Source organism: Dicentrarchus labrax, unplaced genomic scaffold, assembly GCF_905237075.1.
Source record: "Dicentrarchus labrax unplaced genomic scaffold, dlabrax2021, whole genome shotgun sequence".
In the NCBI taxonomy this organism is placed as follows: Eukaryota; Metazoa; Chordata; class Actinopteri; family Moronidae; genus Dicentrarchus; species Dicentrarchus labrax.
The window spans coordinates 24,929,653-24,952,637 of NW_026136723.1; the positions used below are offsets into that span (position 1 = coordinate 24,929,653).

The window sequence follows — 22,985 nt, forward strand, 5'->3', positions numbered from 1 at the left end:
GAGGACGTGCTTCCTTCATCACCTCCTGACTCCAGCTCCATACTTAACAGACAGACATGAAATGGATATTGATCTTCTCAACTTAGTGTCTCTTACTCTGGGCAATAAAATAAGTGTATTTTCCAAAATGTCAAAATATTTCTTTATATTTGACTTAACTGGCCAGTTTCAAGTGGGACACTTTTAAATATAACATCCAAAAATGGACACGTTGTAATCAAGTCCCTATAAGGATCAATGGGAACATGTGACATAGTTCATCATGCCACCATATGATTTTGAATGCCTTTTGAAAAGACTAAAAATATATCTGTGTACAGTAGAAAAACACCTTTTATCAGATGCAAGGTTTCTGCAGGCATTCTCTGACATCACTTACTACAATCTAAAACGCTAATGGACCCTGGATTAGCTCTGACAAAAATGTGCCAGATGCATGATCAACGTCAGTGTCAAATCCTTGTCAACCGCCCAATGAGACGCTTTAGTAAACACTTCTCTGTGAACATATTTTCACAAAAAAGTGAAAAAAGCAAAAAAGCAGGGAGACTATCGTTAGCAAGAAAATAGGCCATGCTTGTCATCCTTATTTCTCATCAACAGCAGCAGCCTGCCTGCATTAAGAAGCACGGTGATAAATGTCATAGAGAGAGGCAGGGGAGCTTATATCAGTCTCTGTATTAGTGTCATGTACATGGAGGAGATTAGGGGGGAGGGAGAGAGAGGAAGAGAGAAAGAGGGGGAGAGAGAGGCCCGTGAAAACTATCCATTTCTACTCAGTTACATTCACTGCGGTAGGGATAATCTAAATGAGAAGATTTGGGATGTGAGGAGGCAAGGTGGAAGGAGTTAGAAGGGTGGAGTGAGACAGAGAAACAGGGAAAGAGAGACAGAGAGAGAGACAGAGAGAAAAAGAGGGAGAGAGAGTGGGGGAGAGAGAGATGGGAGGGTAGAATAGTCTAAAGGGCATGAAAATAGTGGAATCTAAATAATCTTTTTGTTGATCTCCTTCACCACCTCTCTCCTTCCTCTTGCCGTGTATCGTTCTCAGAACCGAAATCAGGCCTGAAAACACAGAGAGCTGCTTCAACAGTCATATAACAAGCCAGAGGCAGTGACTGTAAAAGCTCCACAGTGGGAATTCTCATTAAAAGAAGCTTTTGGTCAAGGACAAGACATATAAAAATGTTTCCATGAATATGCTCCAAACATCAAAACACCTACTTGAAGACAAAATACAAAAGGACAAACCACAAAGACCACCTACTTAGACAGAAAAGTTGACTTTCTGTATTAAATAAAATACTCCTTTGCCTGTTTTATTGTATTGGATTCCACAAGCAGAGAAGACAATTTATAAATGTTTTTGATATGTTACTGAATAGCGATTACACACTGAGCTTGGATATCGTCCTATAATGGGCTCATAAAGTTGCCTGAATATTTAACTTATCACTATGGATTGCACCATGAAAAGGCAACTATATTATTTAAATGTTGATTTCAGTTGCTTTTTGACTTGTAGGGGTAAAGAAGTCCTCCTACACAAAGTTAAGCAGGTTTCTCAGAATGCAAGTAATTGCAATGTTAAGACAAAGGTCAGCAGGAATATTAGCTGGTGCATCTTCTAGAAGAATGCTCGCAGGTTCACTACAGATATTGCACCATAATTAAAGAGTGTCTCCTGCATAAGTAGGACAACCTTCAACCTAGAATGTTGGCTGTACAAACCCGACCTGCTCCTGAGGCACAAATAATTTAAATGACTCAGTTCAACCACAGTCGGGAGAGCCAGGAAAAAAACTGTTACTAGTTTTACTTTGTAAGGTTACACAGATGCTCTGTATAAAAAAGATACTGATATGGACAGCGTTCCTTTAACGTGTTTACGTTTTTGGTGAATGGAAAACTGAAAATGTAATCTGTTTGCATCTAGTGAACTAGGACATGAGCATCGTTAACTCCAGCGAGAGATAACGACGCTCACGCACTTTTGAGGTAAAACTCAATTAAAAGAGAAAAAAGGAGTACACAAGGAAACGACTCCAGGTGGAACCAAAGTATCACTTTCATTTTCCAGTGGAGTTATTATATAGGTGCACCGCTGAAGAAAGCAGGCTCATTAAGTGAAAGATGATCACAAGAAATTATTAACAGAGTAAGACCACAAACCAACAGCCGCAAAGTACCTCCACCCAAGTCAAACTCCCAACATTTTGTAAAGCAGCTCATTAAACAAAACCCCGGAAGAAATGAACGTGAACTGTTCATTTTTGGGGGCTGTGAACTTAGACCAAAATTAAGAAATGGTAACTATTAACGTGAATTAGTTAATTTTAATCTGTATAAACTAAACTTTGAGCTAGCTCTTGATAATGTTGGTTTTCTAACTAGCCATTCTAGCCAACAGCTATTCTGGTAATGGGTAGCTAGATTTATCTGGCCTTCTGACCTTCCAGGATTATGAATGCCATGATCATGAAAAGAATAGACAGAAAATATCCTGCACCCAGACACTTAGTAAATACTATTTGCCATCTGGCAAACACGGAGAAGTGCCCCATCACCATTATCCCATCATCAGTGTAAAAATACATTTTTTGTTGTTGAGAACAGACTTCTCTGTAGTTAATGCTGCTGTTTTTACATTTCATCCTTTGTTTTTTTAATCATATATTTTCCTCTATTATTCCAGATGCATGAGTGTTATTCATACCTTACTGTGTATTTTATTGTTGGGTTTCTATTTGTAAAGCACTTTGTAGTGCTTGTTTTGATAAGTACTATACAAATAAACATTATTAATATTATTACTATGTTATTATTATTTTATATAAGACAAGTTCTGTTGTCTCTATGTCTTTCCAGAATGGAACCAGTGCCACAGGCACAGATAGAGGATCGCTTCAGTTTTTACCCAAATTAATGACAAATGGTTTCTATTTGTTGTGAGTTTGCTGCTTATCTTTTTTAACACCACTGACATTGGTTTATTTTTACCTCCAGGAGAACCATACATGAACTAAGTTTTGTGTTATGTTTTGTAAAGCCATAACCAAAATACAGTAAAAGGAATTATGTCATGATTTAGCCTCCCCATGTATAAGCAGTGTGTCCTGGAGGCACAGGATCCTAATCCTAGCACATATAAGCGGGGGTGGGGGAGGTGAGACCAAGGCTAAATGTTATCACGGGAGGTTAATGGCACCCGGAGGCCACAAAGACAGGAAATCAGGGATGTACAGTAGGAGGAGGATTTAAGGTTAACCTCTTCACTGACACAGCCAGCTGAAGCTTAATATTTTACAGCTGACTTTGATAAGGTGCATTTTTCAGGATTGTATCTTAGGTTGATTTCAAGAAGTAAACCTGTGCTTGTACCTTGAGCGGACAGGTGCAAATAAAGCGTGACGAAAGAGACACAGGAGGTCCGTCTGAAGGACATGCGTCATGAGGAGATAATAGGTTACAATTTTCCAGTTGATGATAGTGCACAGGAAAGCACAGGGCACTACTTATGCAGCATCTGAGTGAATTTGATTAGCATTTATTCATGAATGACAAAGCATACTGACTGTGCCAGTTTCCAGAAACATGTGGTGTTCCTCTAAGTAAAACTATTACAAAGAGCATCTAGGCCATTAAAGGTATTTATATACATATTAATGTGAAGCTGACTCAGTAGGTACACTCCATTAAGGTAAAAGTAGCTTTTTCAACAGGTAAATTGGGCCATTTTCCTTCAGTATAACTGTGCATGTTTGGTAATACTTTTTTTTTTTTGATAGTTTTTGCAATTAAATACTATGACAGGGGACAAAGCACTGAGATACTACATATACAATCAGTAGACAACTTAAACACACAAAAACAAAACAAAAAGCTCCATATCATTGACTCCTGTGTGTAAGACAAAACCAAATAACCACATTCACTTTCAGTATCCTGTTGCTATGGAGTTCAGCTGCAGGTGTTGTTTTTAACTTGTGCGCATGGATAAGAAATCTGTGCCCAACACGTTACATGTTTGTTGGTTTTTGCTTATGTCTGCTGTTGTGAAGCTGTTCCGTAATTGACTTTTTTCCCTTTAACTGTAATTAACATGCCTTAAATCATGATTATTGTTTTAAACGTGTTTCTTGATTTATTTCAGGCTGCCAATTCTTACACCTGGAATGATGTAAACTAGCCCTTTGCACTGTCCCTGAGAAATAAATAAACTAAACTACATAGAACAATGCTGCTATCATTTTAACTTTGGTTTAAGGGATATTAACACAGCAGAATGTAAAGTACAGAACTAAAACCCTGGGTGTTTCTTCCCAACTGTAGCTAAAACAACCTCCATTCACACACACACACACACACACACACACACACACACACACACACACACAGACACAGACACACACACACACACACACACACACACACACACACACACACACACACACACACACACACAAACCTCAAACATCTATTAGCCACTAGACGCTAAAAGCCTTCAGTGTGTATCTGTGTCACATCTCTAACCCGGCCACAGCGGTTGTACATCACACACACACAAACTCTCTCACTTACACACACACACTCTGCTTAATTACCCTTGATGACACAGACAAACTTGCACACATGCAGACACACACACAGCAAGAGCCATACTGTCTATTCAATTAGGCCTGATTATCCTTGATCGTCACACACACTTCCTTTGCCCCACAAGCAAAATTTTACACAGCCCCCCCCTTCTGCATCCAACCACCGGTGTTTCCATGACGATCTCAATCATTTCCTCATGCAACCCCTCGATGCAGCAGTGAGGGAGGAAATTTCCTGCCTAAATCATCTTCAATTCTGTCTCTTCATCACGGATTCTACCCGGTGCTTTTCATCTCCGGCTCTCTCCCCTCGCTTTTCATCAGCGAGGAAATAATCAGAGGGTGGTAAAAAAAAAAAAAAGAGAGAGAGAGAAAGAAAAAACTAAAGAAGAAACAGAGAAAGGCAGGGAGAGGGGAAAAAGTCAGAATGACTTTTTTAAGCATCTTGTTTTTGGCATTTTTCTTGGCCCATTGAGCCTCGCTGTGCTCTCTCCTCTGAGACTCTCAGGATTTTAAATGGATGCTTTCCGACACAGAGCAAGCAGATGGGATGAAAACTAAAGAGCAAAGACAGACGGGAAGGAGACAGAGAGAGAGAGAGAGAGAGAGAGAGAGAGAGAAAGGGATGGAGGGAAAGAGGGTGGATGCAGTGGGTGGGTGGGGATAAAGGAATGGATGGATAGATGATGGATAGAAGGATGGATGGATGGAAGTGGAGATAAATGGGTGGATTCATCTTTTCTAAGCTCATTACCCCCTTTCACCTTGCAAGCTTATCTGTGTTGCTTTTTTTTTTTTACTCCGTCAAACTTACAAAAGGCATGCACGTGACATGCACCTACATGCATGAGCACGCACACATCAACCCAATCCACACATGTGCGCACACACACACACACACTCACTCTAATTAAGTTTCACTCATTCTGTGGCCCCCTGCAAGGGTTATGAACTTCAGAAGGTTTCCCAAGTGCCTCCTCACCTTCCTCTTCCAGCTCTATACTCATTTAGCATCCAGCTGCTGCACACACAGTTGCTCATACAAACACTCAATAAATGACTCACTTACACACGAAAATACACACACACACACTCCGCAGATGATTTCCCCCACTCCAGGCTCCATTCACCTAAATAACCACCCTTAGCCTAAAGTACATGCACAAAAATGACTAAGTGCCTGTACACACACTTGTGTTATCCTGCACTCATGTATACACACAAAATGCACAAGAGAGTATGAACATACTAAAGGACCTTAACTCACTTCTGACAAGCTATTGGCGGCGTATATGTGTTAGCACACAACTAGACTGCTGGCCGTTGTTTTTTGTTCTTACATACATACACTAACACACACACAAGTGTAAAAATCCCACTCTGACACAACACCACAAAATAAAAGGCCTCAGAGGAAAAAAAAAACTCCAGCCAGGAGTTTTACTGAGTGAAGATTAACTGTACAGTTGTAAAATGTAGCCATAAAAACACACTGCAAGGCAACAAAATGGAAGCAACAGGACTGGATATTGATTCTGAGTACATGTACATCCACTAACACCAGTCAGATGAGTAGAGAGCCTGATATTGACCGCCAGAGGTGTACATTACAGTGTACAAACGGAGACCATTAACAGTTTACTTTAGCTATACAGCAATGGGGCCATGATTTTAAAATACATTAATCTGTTATTTAACAATGACTGAGCTGAGTCAACTTGCTGCAAACTATACTTAATAGTTTGTTAAACCTCACTGATAATCAAGGTCAGTTCAAGCTTTTAAAATGGCTCTTTTAAAAACATGCCAGGAAATACATTTTAAAGGTATTTGCTTCTTAACCAACAGTTTTTTTTTTTCACTGTCCACTTATGATCATACAAGGCTACGCTTCAATATAAAAATTACATTTTTGACTGTTTTTTTATTTTCTGACTTTAATTGAAACTCTGTGTAGTTGCTTGTGTTAAAAGGGTTTCAAGACCTTTGAGCCTTTAAACCTATTATTAAGTTCATACATGGAGATTCATCAGGAAATTATGCTTCTCTTTTCAAGAAGACTTGTAAACCTTCTGTTACAGATACATCGTTTTCATCTGACAGCAGTGCCATGGTAACACCCCCCTGAGTCCACACATATTGCTGGGAATGTCTTCTCAGAAGATTTTTCTTCTTTTTCCTGCGTGATTATACAGGCTTGTGTGACATCCTCAAGCAGTGGATAATTAGGTACGCCTGCGAAATGTGTGCAAGGCGAGTTCTGTGACCTTAAAAGGGTTGAGAGCCTGCGGATCACAGGATGTCTTGTCACGCTGGCCGTAACTGTCTGTAAGGCACCCTTTTACAATTAGCCATTAAATTTTATTACAGGGAGAAGACAGCAGTCAAGTGGTGCATGCATTTTGTAAATCTGATTTAATCAAACCCAGATTGCTACGTGCAAAATGAACACTTACTACCCACTGGGCCAGCAGGGTGGCCTGTGATTACAGAGACAAACCTGTAATATAAAGATAGGAGGTTTGATTCCAGATCTCTGACTAAGGATGCGAACCCACTTCAATTTTTTTGTTTTTGTTACTTTGTTAAAGTTTGTTAAAGTTTTTTATATGGTTAATTTATTTTCTCACTGTCTGATTAAAAGAGCACCACAGCTTGTAAAGAAAAAGTCACAAGTCTCTCAACTAGCTTGTTTACTGGACAGTTCTGGGAAGCTGACATGCTGCCAGGTAAGAGAATTACTGGAAAATAAGTAATGTTAGTTCCTGTAACGTTTGTGTTCCTGGCCATAATTTCCCCTCCTTGTGAGGACACATGAGGAAACAGCTGAGTATTGGTCCAGGCTGCAGTTTCCCATGGGTTCAATTTGTTAAAGCTCAGCTTTCCAGAGATCAGAAACTGCTTAGTGTCAGGTATCAACATCAGTGTATAAATACACTACAACCTTGAAGTTTTGGGTAAAGTCCTACAGCCTTTTCATTTAACAAGCTGCACCACATGGCTCTTGGACCAAGATTCTTTTGTTCAGGGGTTTTGGTTGGAGTTTTAATGGAACTGTCTTCACTTATGTAGCCAAACCAACTGGACTAAAAGAGTAAACATGTCAAAGTTTTAATAAAATGTTCCACCCATGTGGGTTTCTCTCAGACTGATTCGGAAAGAATCATATGACCTACTTGACTTAAACAACCCTCACACTTGCGCTGTAAATTATTCAAGTTATGACTGAGATTATGTTTTGCATTTTTTATTATCAGTGTTTGCTTGAAACTTTGAGCCAGCAGAGATGATAAAAAATACCCTTTGTCAGCCAGCCATGTCCACATAAAGAAGCATTTAATGCAAATCTGTAGCGATCCATCATCCTACTGTGGTGCTTACTCGTTGCTTGTGTGAACAAGTTGCTTTTGCACGCACACACACACACACACACACACACACACACACACACACACACACACACACACACACACACACACACACACACACACACACACACACACACACACACACACACACACACTTGTACACAGAGCCGTCAACTTGAGAGGGTTCAGTAGTTTAATGAACATTATTGATGGCGAGGCTACAGCACTGCTGGCGTAATTAGTGTGATGTCTCACACCTACATGTCTGTGGCTTCATTAATTCAGTGCAGATTCTAGCTAATATGCATGGGCATGTGCGCACACGCACGCATACACACACACACACACACACACACCCATGTGTCATAATCCAAAACCCTAGTAAGTGCTCTTGCTTCTACACCCCGTCTGTGCTGCATTATGCACAGAATTTGCATTGCTGCTGCTGCTGCTGCGTGCGTGCGTGTGTGTGTGTGTGTGTGCGCGTGCGTGCGCCAGTGTTGTGCACTGTCAAATATATTTTTAGTCTTATTCTGCTTGGCTGAATGCAGGGAGCTGATTGGATCCAGACCTTGGCTGTTGATACTGATCAACAAAACCAGCTGAGTGAAAAACAGCCATCAGCCTCCCTCTCCCCTCTCTCTCTCCATCCCTGTCGCCCACTCTCACTCAATCCATCTCCCTCTCTAATTCACCCTCCACTCCTCCATCACCCACCCCCCCTCATCTCTGCAGCTCCCACCCTCTTAAATGGGGTGGTTTGTGGTCGGGTGACTCATTTCTAAGCAAATCTGGACCATGGAAGAGAGGAGAGTGAAACGGGGGAGAGAGAAGCGGAGTGGGGGGCTAAAGGGGCCCAAGAGAGTAGAAAGAAAGAGGGTGGAAAAGAAAGAGGGAGAGGGAAATGAATATGCGCTTGCATGCCTTTGCTCATTTCAGATGGATCCCTTCCATGCTTTAAAAACAGTAAAAAAAAAAAAAAAAAAGAGGGGGGGAGAGGGAGAAGAAGAGGGAGGATGGGGGAGCCGGTGAGGGAGGAAAACAGCAAACCCAGTGTGGACAGGATTAAAGCCGCTCTCAAAAGCCACTGCTCTTTATGCTCCTTTATCCACCTCTACCCTCTCCACTCCCTGTGCTCCTGATCATGAATATGATCAGGAGCACAAATGGAAAGCAAAAATCAAGACAGCAATAATAACGTGATGTTATGGGAAGACAAATCCCAGTATGTTCAACTTTGGAAACGTGGTCATTAAAATGTTGACCACTTTCTCCAGTGTATGTCTTTGCTGGCATGGAGTACTGACTGAAGGGCCTGGGGGAGCCAGGTGGAGTAGACCAACTTTATTATAATACACAAGTGAGGAAACAACATTTATAAGAGTAACTGTTAAATTAGTTACATTGTCCCTCAAGCCAGGATGAAACAACGTATCGCAAGTGGAAGATCAACATCAAGTCCCCATAAAAAGTACAACACAGTAATTAATCTAATAGACATACACAGAGTCCACAAGAGTAAATGTAAAAGAGTAAAATACATTAGCAACACATTAGTCTCAGACACTAGTATGATGGCTAGCAAGATCGCAAGAAAGGGCCGTCACTGATTCAATTACTTTATCGCACAACCACAAATTTGTCTATGACACAAAACAGAATGGAAGTGCTAATTTTTAAGGGTGAATGGCACATAGTAATATTCTGTGTGCTGCAGGAAGCAACAGGGTTTATTGGAAATGTGGTAATATACAACAGTAATTAGGAGTAATTACAGCAAACAAACAATCACTTTACACTTTTGTGTTACTTAGACGGAGACTGAATTGGTGTATTTGAACATGATCCTGTCTCTCAAGACGTGGAGGAGTGACAGTCTCGCCTGGCATCTTCATTTCTTTCTCTGAAGAACGCGTAAGCATTAACAGATACACACCCACCTGCTTACAGTAGCTTTAAGCATCCTTCCAACTGTTTTTTATGGTGGGAGGCTCAAAGCTAACCAACTAATGTCACAGCTGCTAATGGTAATTTAGTCTACACATTGTGTGTTACATATGTACAGAAGATAAAGCTTCTTCCGATTTAGCGTGATAATCACACTGAATAAGAATTTCCTTTAATTTCAGCCGACATATTGTTGGGGGGAGTTTTTTCTTTTTTAAGTTGGCCTAGAACAGCCTGTGCAGCTGGATCCACACTTGTTTTAATTTCATTATATTTTATTTTCCAACACTCTTTTTCATGAATGTTGCTACATAAAGTATACAGGAAGATTAAGTCGGCATTCCCACCTACTAAGTTCTGACCTGACGACTGTTTCTCCAAATAATGGAAACTGCTGTCAATGGGCACCAGATCTATATAAATTACTGAACAAATTGGAGATGTGGGCAGCGATTTAGAGGTCTGGAACCAGGCTCCTCTCAATTCTCTCCTGCCCTTTTCCTTTTCTCCAGTCGATCTTACCTTCATGCCTCCTTTTCCTACCTGCCTACCAACCTAAAAGGTCTTTTAGCGTGAAACCTTTGTCTCTATCAAACATGTAACCTTACATCCCTCCTTGTATCCCCAACTCCAAACCTTCCACCTCTCCTCCCCCTCTTTCTTACTCCTCATTGATCAGTCCGTAGTGGATTAGCTGCACATTGTGATAGCTGTCTGACCCCAGCTGGCCATGAACAAGCCCTGCTGGCTAATTGAAAGACATTGCACTGGTCTGCAGGATTAGAGGCTGCTCTGTCTGGCCCACAACCACACACATGCACACACACAAATAAACACACCGACAAACACACAAACATAGAGAGGGAGATGGGCGGTTTATTGAGGTTTTTGGATGTGTCAGACCAGAAGGGAATAGCTCGCAGTAGCAACACTGAGAGAAATGAGAAATATGACTAAGCCCCCGACACAAATCGGATGTTTTGTGTGTGTGTGTGTGTGTGTGCATGCGTTTGTCTCTATAGAGTTCAAGACTGTTTGTGTTTGCGCGTGTGCACTGTATCTGCTTATGTAAGTACTTGTGTGAGTTTCCATGTGTAATCCTGAGTGTGTATTTGTGTGACTGTGTATCTGTACCTGTGTGCGGGAATGAAGTGCATTAAAAAAAGAAAGCGAAAAAGAGCGGCTGAGCAGTAGCAGAAGCACAGAGGTAATCATGGACCGCTCCCTCACTGAGCTTCAGCTGCAGGTAACACAACTAACATCTGACCCTGTGAGTCCAGTGAAGAATGAGCCTGTGCATGCGTCCAGTGCCGAATGTGCATAAAACGAACATATCTGTGTGGAGAGGCAAATAGGAGCCATAAGTACAGTGTGCACTTCTGCATGTAAAATGCAGGATGGCAATTTGTGCATTTGTATAACATAATAAAACCCCAGATATATGTACAGAGCACACAGGCATATATGTACCGTGCAGTGTACAGTCTTTCTGTATGTGTGTAGTGAATATTACATGTAATTCTGCCTGGAGCCAGACAGCTGAAGAAGTTCGGACAAGGATGGCAGATTCAGAAAACCACAACTACTGAAAAGAGAGAAGCCAAGAACTGGAAAGAAGCCCAGAGGAGGTGGATACAGTACTTGACGAGTCTATGTGCGAGCGTGTGCTCGTTTGTACATTCATGGGTCACCCACATGCTGCCTCTCCCTGATTGAAACCAGCAGTGCCTCGGCTCGAGTTCAGCTCTATCAATGAGCTCACCCTTCTCCTCTGACTGCAGCAGTAAAATAGAAAGTCTTGAAATCTTGACTGCATCAACCCGTACAGGCCCCAAACGTAAAATATTTAGGCAAGGAACGTAGAGAAACAAGTACCTCTCTTACAATATTTAGACTATATACCACGCAACACTCAACCCCTTCAACCCCCCTGCTCCTATTCCAACTCTGCTGGCTACATATCAATAATGCATCTTGTTTCGACAAGATGGATATATTTCCAAGTAGAGGCTGGGTTTGGTTGATGGAAAGTCGATTACACCACAGACCAGTTTGGTAAGTTTTTGGACTGGTGGGTCATTTAAATGACATAAATGTAGTTAAAAACGAGGACAAGGGTAACATTTTAAAGCTCATTTTCACGCTAAAAATGATTGATAATGCTGCTGTTCTTAAGTAACAAAAGCCTCTGAGTGGTCAATTCAGTACAGCGATTGAAATGCTGTAATGCAAAGAAAGCAATCGATTTTCCACTTTCAGCTTTAAAACTACTCATTAACTGCCAGGAGGGTCAGCCACATCAATTTAACCAGACAAGAAATGGAATAGAAAACTCAGTATTTTTGCACACCTTTTTTCTTCAAGACTGTCTCCTGACATGAGAAAGATCTTTCATATTTCTTGCGAACCAAGTGACATAAATTAAATCACGGGGCCAGCAATATTTATGAGTCTTAATTAAAAAAAGATGTTAGATTCATCTTAACTGACTTCCTCAGATGGACATTGTTTTCAGTTTTTTCTCTACCTGATCTAGATCTTTACTTGATCTCAGCTGTGTATGTTGCCTGCCCCCTCTTTAAGTGAAAAAGATAGTCCTTGATGCCAGAATGTGGAAATTCTTCAAGAGAAGAGGTGCTGTCTGGTTGTGAAAGAAGCCCTCTGTTCTTGTGGTCTCACTGCATTTCGGTTTAATTCTTTGTCTCTGCGACTGTCTTGAAGGACAAAAAAGGGACAGCCGCCGGCTGAGAATGTAACACCAATTTTTGGCCCGCTTCCCAGAAAATAATCTAGCAATGAGACTTGGTAGAAATAACCAGACTTTATTCTGTGCAGCCAGCACCCTCTCTATTCCTTCGTGTTAACCTCTTGAACCCTATTTTTGTTCATTTTCCATTAATCAAAGGCCTAATCCCCTCTGTTAATTCTGCTAATTTGTTCCTGTACCACACAGCCACTTTTCTAAATTCATTCCTATTATGCTCTGTGGAAGTATTTTGTATTTTAAGCTAATTATAGGCCTAATCCTAATTAGGTGTCATTTATGTACACACGCTACAGGAAAATTCCCCAAATATCCACCTTTTTCACTCTACTTCAATTTGTGTTCCTTTAATTGTAGCTTGACTCAAGTTACAAACCTCTTTGGAACAGACCTTTAAATATTTTCCCTGGAATATATTCTTGTATATTTACATGCAGCCATTTTTTTGTACAGAATTGGTATTGATAATGTAGAAGTGGCATGCATCTGGTGTGGACAATGTTGCACAACCTGTACCAAAGTGTACAGTCTCTTAAACAGACTAACATGCAAAGTCAGCAGTGATTCTCACATGGATAAACCGTTTCATGTTTGACATTTGAAGTGTTTTAGCTCTGACTATAGATACAGTGATGGAGAGGAGATGTGTTTAGGACAGGCCACATGGCTGCTGCTACACTCTCTGAACTGTTGACCTTTCAATAATGAGACCTTCTCGCTCCTCACCAGACCACCCTGCTGCCCTAAACACACATCTACTATTCCTCCCCTGATGGTGCTTGCAGTACATAATAGACAGGGTACTTGAAGAATGTACTGTAGGTCATGTAATGTTAAAGAAATGACAAATACACAGCACTACTACAGCAAGTTTACTCGTTGATCTGTGGCTGACATACAGTTACACTTTCAAATATATCATCAATCTTTTTAAATCAGACAGATGATCATTTGTGATTATATGATGACAACAGAGCATTATATATTCTAAATTGGGTTGGGGATGTGCATTATTTTGAGATAACCTCACATCTGTAATCTCATGAAATTCACAAAAACTACTTTCAGCTGTTACTGGGGTCTAGCTTCTCTTACTTGTTGGAGTAGCTAAGTAGTGTTTATTCTCTTTTTGATTCAACATACAAAAGGTTTGCATTTAAATAACACACTAACTCAAAATAAGAATAAACATCACTTACATTTTAATTGCTAACATGTGGGATAGTCCACTCCCACCCATTCCTTAAAACAATAACACTGCTGAGCCAGAGCAGTCGCTGCTTTGCATTGGGGGTTAATTAGTCTCTGTGTTACATGTTTTTTTTATTATAACTGCATGGGCAGCTAATTGCTTACTGAATGTTGTAATTTACCAATTCTCCCACAATTATCTCTTGTCTGTTTCTGTTCCAGTTTGAGATTTGCTGAATTAACTTGTTGCATTCAGCATTGGGCTCCACATACAGGTTAAAGAGAGAATAACAATACAACAATAGTAAGAGCAATTTGCAAAAGTGACAATTTCAATATGAGAAAAAAGTCAGTTACACAGCACTTAAGTCTAATGTATATTACAGCTTTCCTCTGTATGATTATTAAATGTTCAAAAAAGAGAGAAGAACTGGTTTTAGTTGAATGTTTGGTCTTTTATCCACAATTCATAATACTGTATAATTGTGTCTCAATTGTAGTTATCATGGCCCATGATGTCAAATTGTGTTGAGATATTAAAACTAACAAAAAGCTAAAATAGTTGCTAAAAATAGTCACAGAATTATTTGATGCTGCATGTCTGAAAGACTGCCTGCAAAAGTTGCTGACACGACAAAATACACCAAACATGATGTTTTACCCATAATGCAACTAGAGAAACAGCCTGTGGGGTCGACTCCGCTCTACAGAAGCAACTGAGTCTCGTCATCAACCGCCGAATGTCACGCAATCGGAGATGGGGTGATTATTTTCCACCACTGCTCCATTAATACAAACAGCACAGCGTTTCCTCTGATTGCCCCGGGTCAGTCTCTTTCTGAAACACTGAACGGGCTCTAATCATAAACCACAAATACGTGCCAGTGGAAATGCTACACATAGACAGTTTCCTTTCTTTCTTCCTGAGCCCCGCACCGGTGGCGGTAATCTGTTGACTGGACGGTCATCCTGCTGTGAGACAGATATAGAGAAATAGGCTGAAGTTACCGCTGCCAGGCACCCGATGATACTGAGGTGAGATATAAACCTCCCCCCCAACCGCAAATCTCTCTACGTGGAAGACTTCACACACCCCCACCCCGTATACATCTGTGTGTATGTGTGTGTTTGTGTATTCCCTCCAGGTCCGTGTGTGTGATAAGCCGTAGCCTGGAGGCTCTCTCCTCAGCTCTTATCTCTCTGACAGACGTTGCCCCTGCGTGGCCGCGGCCCCAACAGTCACACCAAGGGGGCAACAACGGACCTTTTTCTGTGATTTCTGGAAGTTTCTATCAGATTTCCTCAGCTTTGTTTCTGATTGTCAGAGAGGAATAGTGTCTTACACACAGACACAGCCCCCTCCCAATTTCCTGGCTCTCATTTTAGGGGGATAAACATTGGTTCTCTGTGGAAATGAAACTCATCTGGATGAAATCATTGTTACTGCCAAGATTTGGATTCACCCAACCTGTCAGAATAAGATAGCAGATCAGCAATTAGTCCCCAAAAAAGATTTCCACCCATTTTTTTTTATTAATAAAAGTATTTAACTATCAACCCATCAGCTCAGTCTATTCAACCTTTTTTATTATCCTATTTAAAAAAAACCCTCTTTTTTATTTCCTAGTGTATAAAAGACAGAGATAAAAGTTACAGTCATTAATATTGTTCTCAAACTTTTCAACCATCTGCCCCTGAACCACTCCTATCAACTAACATCTAAAACATAGTAACTTTCATTGTGACAAAATGACAAAGTGTGATGATTAATTTTGTTTATCCATAAAAACAGCGGTTCCCTTCCCCTCATATCATGGCTATACTGTATGCTGGTGGATTTAATTCACTTCTTTTCAAGAAATTGTAACATCTCAAGAATTTCTGACACTTCAACTGTCTTTCCCTGTGTGGTGTTTCACCACAAAATCCAATTTTAGCCACAATTGTGAAAGACACCACGCAAGAATGACATTTCCTAGTGACAGTGAATTCTGTTATCATTTTTAGGCACATTTTATATGGAACAACACGTTTGTTAATAACCACATGCAGACACAGCATGCTGTGCTGGAGTAGAGCTCTGACAACACTGTTTGTTTTAGCAGCTTCGCAGATAGCAGCATCCACTGAAAGCCAAGCAGCTTTGATAAATCACAGCTGTATGTGTGCAAGCGGACAGGCCAGTTGAACACAGGTAATAATAATAATAAGAAAAAGCTAATAACAAAGACACAGCAAGGCTTCCATATTTTGCCAAATTATTTGAATAAACAAAAATTATACTAATTGATCCTGTGAGGAAATCCCTCTCCAGACAAAATAAAGCAAACTGAGCATTTTCTTACCAAAATATTATCATTCAATTATAGAATACCACCACAGTTTGTCGTCTCAGTGGATTTTACATTATCTGTTAATAAACAGTTATTTTGGTTTGACATCTGCTCTGTTGTATTTTTGGCACCGTGAAGGTACTAATATACAAATACGAGTGAAAACCCTCTTCAAACTGAGCCAACAATAAACCAAAACTTATCCACACCTCCCATGTGTATGAGAAGGAGGGCATGTTGTTCTTTTATCCTGCATTTCGCTTCGTCTGATGTTACAGTTTCATGGCCTGAGGCCAAACTAGAAGAACCTAAATCAGCTCCATCATGACGGGAATATTAAATGGGATCGGACTGCTAGTCTAAACAGGCCACCGGTTCCTATCTGTTACTGTAGAAACACATCATACTGTATGTACAGTAACCCCCGAAGAGCTGCAGAGACATGTTAGCTACGGGTTTCTGTCTGAATGAGATGGACAGTCAGAATGAATTCTATATGGGTGGCTCAATCTGTACTAGCAGAATCAGTTGCTGTTACAAATGTCTAGGTGCTATCGATAATCAACCAGTACATCAATCCAGTACTGTATTCTAATTACTTTCGATCTTTGAGGTTTAGAGTACTACTGTATGCATAATAACAACTGAAACAAGGACATTTCTATCAAGCATGTAATGCGTGCTACATTTTATGTAATAATACATGACAAGAAGTCCTGAAAAACAGAGAGCCAGTGGAAACGGAACACTTTTGGTTTTGTTGTGTTTTTCTGCCTCAGCCATTATTTTTGTACATAGGGACACCTCATAGTGCATTATCCTACATGTGCCACTTAACTAAAGGAAAACAAGGTAGGATGTATTCAAGATTCAAAGGTTCTATTTGTTGCATGTCCATTCAATGTGTGCAGTCAAATGCAGGGTGGTCTAGGCTGTACTAAACAGGCTAGTATGCAATAAAGAATAATACATAATGAAATCACTGGGTTAAAAACTGACCATGTTTGGTTCAATACAGCACTGTCATGTGTTAGGCAAGGCTGAGGATATACTGTACAGACGACAGAGTTCACCATCCTGATGGCCTGAGGGCAGAGGATTTTTCTTCTTTCTTCTTTCTTTCTTCTTTCTTTCTTCTTGAATATTTGTTTTAAATCAGTTTAACTCATAGTAATCTCGACTCAAAAATATGTTTTTCGTCTTGTTCCTACAGTTGGATGTTTGAGCTTCACTGTGCAGAATGATGTATGTGTTTCCGATTCATCTGCTGAAAGTGAAAAGTTCCTCGAATGTCCTAATGACAATCTGATATTAAGGAGCGGGGCCTACGAGCATGATTTGTGATTTGTCACAACCTGGTATGCAATCCCAGTATGCTACTTACAAGTACATACAAGTGTGATTTAGAAACTTGAAGACACCAGTGCGCATACACTGAGAATGGATTTTACAGTGAAATAGGTGACAGCTTGTGTCAAGCAGGAAAACTTTAGAAATGATCAAAAATTGTATATTCATAGATTCTGGAATGTTTAATTAGGTAGATGGAGGTAGATGCATTTTTATGTATTTTATGTGGAAGTTATTAGTTTTATGTGAAAAGCAACATCAGACACACATTATTGTTCCAAGAATACTATTTGTAGACATGTCTGGAAGGGATCTTTAATATACACTACCCCACACACTGATTAAGAAAGGTGGCTGATGAATAGATCTTTGTTTCAGGTCATATTACCTCAAATATGACCTCAGACAAAGATCTGTGGGGGAGGAATGTATTGACTTATACTGTTATTTTGAACATAGTATACTGTTAGAACAATTCCACTATCACTCAACCTCGTCTCTGTGTGTTTCATTAAGCCTGCACAGAGGTTAGCTCGGGGTTTATGTCTGAGAGAGTCAGTGCCAGCGTTTTCCCCCATGGCTAGATCATCTGATTATTTTATGCACAGAGCTACATGGTCCAATTTGTCTGTGTGTGCATGTGTGAAACCTTGTGTGTGTGTGTGTGTGTGTGTGTGTGTGTGTGTGTGTGTGTTTCTGCAAAGTGAGTATGTGTCTTTCCAGTGGACAGCTATCTTGCTTGCTGCAGGCAATCCAGGAAATGCTTCTCCACTGGTCCCCTCAGATGTGACTGTGTGTGTGAGTGTGTGTGTGCTTGAACGGCAACAACAGCCCCCAGCCCAGTGCCAGCTGGATTCCCCATGAAAGGACTGGATGTATGGGGGGGGAAGGATGGAGTGATGAGCAGAGGGGTAGAGGACAGAGGGGGTCACGGCCCCCTGCCAGTTCGCTCTTTTAAAATGGACCAGAAGTCAGGGGAGTTTTAGAGGACTTTCCTGCCACTGTCCTCCTGCTGCTACCTCCGTTTGTGCCTCTCCACCGCTTTCTGCTTTTTTCACCCTCTCTCCACCCCTTTATCTCAGTTTTCAGCCCTTCTGCAATCTCTCTGTCTTTTTTCTGCTGCCCACCCCACCTCATATCCCCTCCCACCCTCCACTCCAATCGTTTTTTTCTGCCAACATCCTCTCCCCCTCTCTGTGCACGGTGTGCTGGGCAGATCCAGCTGGCACCGTGGCGACCAAGCAAGCCATGCATAGCTGGCATCATGTGCATGTGAACGGATGGGAGTTCAGGGTGGTACTGTATGTGTGTGTGTGTGTGTGTGTGTGTGTGTGTGTGTGTGTGTGTGTGTGTGTGTGTATGTAGTGGTTGAGAGGGATGCTGTAGACTTTTCACTCTCGTCAGCAAAACACTTAAGAACAAAATCTCTAGCTGTCTTTCAGTAGCGTTTACTCATGAGAACTCAGAATGCACAAGAGAGAAATGGACTGTGTGTGTGTTTATTAGGTTTCCCCAAAATGCCTCACAGCTCTTCCTTCAACTCCTCTTCCTCCCTCCCCACTACCTTCATCACTCCTTCAGCCTCTTCTTCCTCCTGCCTCACCTCTCTTCCCACATTTTTTTTTTCCTCATGCAATCCCACATCTCTTCCTCCTCTAAGTTGTTGCCCCGGTGGACGCTGAGCGGGAAATCATGACACGTGACGGCTGCTTGACGGCAGCAGGAAAGCCAGACAGCACAGGGCTTTCATCTACCATTTAACAGAACAGAGAGGAGCTGTTAACAGTTCTCAGCAGGGAAATTAGCAGGGTGTGTCGGGCCCGTGTACACAAAGTGCCGGGGTATTAACTGTTACATTATTGAGAGCAGGGGCCTTCTGCACCTGACAGTTTAGATCTCACGCTGAGAGACTGGCTTCTATCACTACAGTTAGAGGCAAGTGGTTTACTGATAATGTTTTTTTCTTCAGGAAACGTAGAACAAAAGTGGGATCACTCTGATCTAAAGATACGGTTTGGTTTACTGAATGTACTGTGTTAACATAAGACACCATGCCATTTTGTGAAAACAGCTTTCTACAGTACAATAATGGCGACTTCCACGCTAACTGCACTCCAAATGAAAAAAGCTGCAATCAGCTCAAAATCTCACGGATAGCACGGTTTAGAAGATAACTGCACACTGACCTTTGATATTGTCAGTCTGCTTGGTAGAAGGGTTAACTAGGGTCTACTTCTTCAACCAAAGCTGTGTCTTGGGCTGAACTAATTGGCTGAATACATGCATGGTACTGCAACTGACTACAGAGAAAACATCATTTTACAATGAGCAGCTCTAAGTACTGTGTCAGTACTTGGAGCTTTCTATTGCAAACCAGCTATAGCAAATGTAGTGGACCAAGGTTTTGCTCTGTTAGTGTTGGTATTGTGAAAGAATCACACACATGCTATTTTGTCAGTGGACTATTTTTAAATATTGCAAGGAGGACTGGCCACAGTGAGCTGATTAGATGAAAAGAAGAAGAAAAGAAAACACACACACACTTTCATTCATCACTTCTACTGTGCCATGCTGTCCTATGGAAAACCTTCTGAGCCGTGTGCACACTGATCACAAGATCTCATTGTTTGGCTCAGTATGGGTATACGTGTATGGAAAAATGCCACATTCGACAAACAAACAATTTCATGGCACAAACACAAAATGTCAGATTGGTTCAACCATTTGGCTGCTAGTGTTTAGTTTAGTAGCTCATTTTCTGAATGAACTACTAAACTAAACAAACACTTGGTTTGTTTCAAATTATAAAAACATTTGTTTTCTGAAACAGACTCAAAGAACTTATTAGAATAGGCAGCATCATGTTTTGGTCAGAAGGTATATGATTAATTCATTCAGTGGGTTCAGTGGTTTAACTGCTTTAATTAGTAACTCACATGTTGTTGAATGAGTCGTTCAGCCATGTATATAATCATTTTTAGAAAGGTGAGTCAAATGATGCAGTCGTTTTTTGATTCATTACCAGTGGCAGACTGGCCATCTGGACTGTTGGGAGTTTTCCTGGTCGACTGCCTACAGATTTGAGCCAATGCAAGAGAAAGAGAGTCTAAACTCATTGGGCTGTTTTTCTGATGACTGGCCTGGGGCAGTGAGCTGGTGGTCCAATTCAGTTTGAGCGAGGCTGTCATTATAGGTCATGATTCACCTGCTGTCACCGCAATAAGGAGCTTATTTAATGCACTTTTGTGATAGAAGTAGGTATTGATATGGTGTTGACAGGACTGTGGCATTAGGTTTAGGTGTAGTGGTTCAGGCATTTTATAAAATGTTTACTTTTGTAGGAATAGGCACGTAAGCATATAAAATGTCCTGCTTCATTTGTAGCATTTGTTCCCAGAAGGGCTAAATATCTTACCATATAGTGTAGTGGTTAAGGTTTTTTGACTAGAGTGGGGAGATTTGGAGTTCAAGGCTGACTAGTGGTGTATTTTATCAATGAAGTATCTAGTCTGCAAAAAATAGTATTTATCAAGCTGATATTTTGTATATCATATATTATGTCAATGCTGAAATAATACAATTTGGATTTAAAAAGTATCACATACACACAAAGTAAGGATTTCTACAAAGACAATTGTGGCATGGTGGTTGAGTAGACTGCCATACAGGTCACAGCTTTGATTCCAACAACAGCCAAAGTCAGTGTCCTTGAGGAATACAGCAATACATTTCCCGTCTGTACTCATGGGAAGTCACTTTGGATGAGTGTGTCAGCTAAAACGGTAAACAAAACATGCTGCCATCTTTGTTCAGCAAAGCGCACCGTCAGCCCACACCTTGCCAGCTTCATTTTAAGTTCTGGCACTCACCTTCTAAAAGTAAACGTGTTAAAGTGAGGGATTAAGTCACTATGTTACTTTATACCCATCTAGTTATTTTACCGTGGTGGAACACAAGCAAACGGTCTAACACCAAGGACACATTTAACACAGAGGAGGATGAATCACAAAGTCTGGGCTTGATCTCAGGTACTTGGAAAGATAAACCATTTGTGTTTGTGTGCCAGTCCTCAAAAGTGCTCAAAGTATGTGTGTGTATTTATGAGTACACATTTGTGTATGAGTCAAGTGTGGACTTTTACATGTGTCTGTAAAGGATTTCAGTTTGTTAAGCTTATATTTTTTTGTGTGTGTGTGTGTGTGTGTGTGTGTGTGTGTGTGTGTGTGTGTGTGCGCTAGAAGGGGAAAGAGTACCCTCCGTGATACTTTGAGTCAGTCACAATGCTACGCTTCCAGCAAGAACAGTAGCAGCTTAGCCACTTCTGAACCTCCCACACATCCCTCCCAACACACTGCCTGGCTACAAAGGATCTTTGTTCTCAGAGGAGACAATTCAAATCTCCAGCTCCGATTCCCACGGATTTTTCTAAATGTAGCTTTCTCTCTGTCTTTTGGCAAAAGAGTAGAAGTTGTTGTTTTTTTTGCGTTGTTGTGTTGTAAAGCTCAACCTGGTGATTATTCAAACTAATCCCTCAAAAAGGAATCGTAGAAGAAGGAAGGAAAGCATTTTGACCAGTCAAGCAGGCAATGTGGAGAGCAACACTGTGGGAACACACACACAGTGATAAAAAAAGACACACTAACAGGTTTAGAGGCCTGCCTGCTGATGTGCAGTGAGGCATTTCAGCATGCAGGCATGTTCCTGGGTTTGTGTGTGTGCTTGTGGGTGCAGGTGTATGTGTGTGTGTCGGATCAATGCGTGAAAGCGTCAGAGGGCAGAGGAAAAGACAAAAAAATCCCGAGCGAACACCGTGGCAGCAGCAGCCGGATCACCGAACTAGCAAACGTCAAAAGTCAAGAACCAGCAGAAAGATCGAGACTGCATGCAGACACAGCTGTCATGTTCTTACCAGACGGAAGGGGAGATTCAAAGGAAGAAGAGGAAAGAAAACTTAAAAGAAAAAAAGATAGAGCACATACAGCACCCATGCCTAGGAGGTGTTAGTTGTTATGCAAAATAAATAGTGGATGCAAATAATGGGAAGTTAGAACAGAAGAAGAAAAGAAAAACAAACCTGGGCAAACCGGCTCACACCAACTTGTAACCCTTGGAACATTTTAGAAACCCACCAACAACCCCAACACCGCTGTGTCCACCGCAGGGCCAAAACGCTGCAACAAGGGCCTGCTCTCAGACTCATAAACCACAATTCACATTTAATTTCTGTCCAGCAGAGCTACAGTTTTCCGGTCGCAGTGCGGCCGTATAGACTCCAGTTTCAAGAGAGTGGTTTCGATCTGAAGTTATAAACATTTCGAGTTGGCCCTTGTCCTGCAATTTGGCCCTGCTGTGGGGAAAGGGTCAATCAAAAGCCTCTGCCGCGCCTTGCTGAAAGCCAACCAGCAAGGACGAAAACATGAAAAAAATCCAATGT

The 22,985-nt window shown here is 41.1% G+C and overlaps 1 protein-coding gene across 3 annotated transcripts in view; it reads right to left on the bottom strand.

The window, feature by feature from the left end:
- pvrl2l (PVR cell adhesion molecule related 2 like) overlaps positions 1–22,985 on the bottom strand; it is a 270,405-nt gene that overhangs the window by 114,511 nt on the left and 132,909 nt on the right. The gene's annotated exons all lie outside the window — the stretch shown is intronic.